We start from the raw sequence: 1,685 nt of genomic DNA on the forward strand, positions 1-1,685 counted from the left end.
AGATTTTTACGTAAAGTTTCAGGTGCTAGTTTTACCAAGGATAAGTGATACCAGGGGGCCTTTCTTAGTACTTTTACTGCCATGGGGGTGGCGGGAAGTACTGTATAAGGCCCTTCCCAACATGGCGAGAGAGGCTTTGGGATTCGGGTTTTTATATACACTTGCTGTTCTGGGCTCAGTTTAAAGTCTGAGAGGGTGGTGGGGAAAGGATGAGGTAACAGAAGGTTGGCCTGTTCCCTAAGATGTTCCCTAATGAGCGAAAGAGTAGGGAGATACTGGCTTAAAGGCGATGAGCTGGAAGGGAGAGGTGTGAGGGTGAAGGGCCTACTGTACATAAGTTCGAGGGGGCTGAGGCCTGTGTGCCTGCGGGGTCAGCCCGTAGGTGAGTGAGTGACTGTTGTGTAGGCCAAAACGAGGGATGATTTCTGAGGTGAGAGCATGCATTACTGCTGCAGCATCCTCTGAAGTGCAGAGAAAAGCCTTAATCCAACCTGAAAAGGTATCTATGAAGGTTAGAAGATAGCGTGTCCTTTTGTGGGGAGGAATGTTAGTAAAGTCAATTTGCCAATCTTGGCCAGGAGTGTATCCTCTGGCCTGGTGGGTGGGAAAGGATTGGAGCAAAGAGTACACAAAGGACAGTTTTGAGTGATTTGTTTTAGTAACTTGGACATGTGAGGAGAGTAATATAAGGGCTGAGGAAGGTGTAGTAGGACTTCATAGCCTATATGAACCGAATTATGGAAATCTAAAAGGATTTGCTCAGCTTGTGTGGTAGTAAGGACGTAGCAACCAAAGAGAGTATACCAGTTGTCCTTTCTCTGTGCCCCTCAACTGTTGGAGGTGTTGTATTTCTTGGAGTGTGTATTGGGATAAGGGCATAGGGGCCATGAGAAGGACCTGAGCAGGAGAGGAAGTGTGGGAGCCTGGTGATTGAGCAGCCTGTTTTGTGGTTAGATCTGCCAGTTTGTTTCCCTGGGCTATGGGGTCATTGGAGGTTTGGTGTCCTCTGCAGTGTATAACCCCAACGTCCTTTGGGAGTTGTGCAGCTTCAATAGCTTGTGTTAGCTGGTGCTCCCATCTATGAACTGCATAATGGGATGTGGGGAGATGTGTGGAAAGAGATTGAGCAAGAGGTCTAAAGCCTCCATGCAATTGTATTCGAAGGGTCATGAGTATTTTGGGATGAGAGTGGCTGGATTTTAAGGGAGGGCAAGGTTTAAAGGAGACCTGGGAATTCTCAATGAAGGTAAGGTGAATAAGTTGTAGGCGGGAAGGGGAGAGAATTGACTTGGCCTTATGGCTGAGAAGGCCTTGACTGTTTGTTGTTTAAAAGTTAGTTTAGAGCTTTTTTATGTTAAAAAAGCAGCTGTCGCCAAGGCCCGTAAACAGGGGCCCATTCTCGAGATGTGGTGTCTAGTGATTTAGAGAGGTTTGTAACTGGGGAGAAAGTATCTCCTACCTTTTGTCCCAAAACCCTGACTGCCAATCCTTGAGTTTCGGTGACAGATAGGATAAAAGGATAAGATAGCTTTGGGAGAGACAGAGCTGGGGCTGTGAGGAGAGTGGCTTTTAATCACTGGAAGGGAGAATGAATGAGCTTTGTGGGATCTAAAGGAACGGCAGGATCCCCTGTGGCTGCCCCATAAAGTGGCTTTCCTAGCACGTCAAAGTTAGGAATCCATAAG

The sequence above is a fragment of the Cynocephalus volans genome, chromosome X (assembly GCF_027409185.1).
Source record: "Cynocephalus volans isolate mCynVol1 chromosome X, mCynVol1.pri, whole genome shotgun sequence".
Classification (NCBI taxonomy): Eukaryota; Metazoa; Chordata; class Mammalia; order Dermoptera; family Cynocephalidae; genus Cynocephalus; species Cynocephalus volans.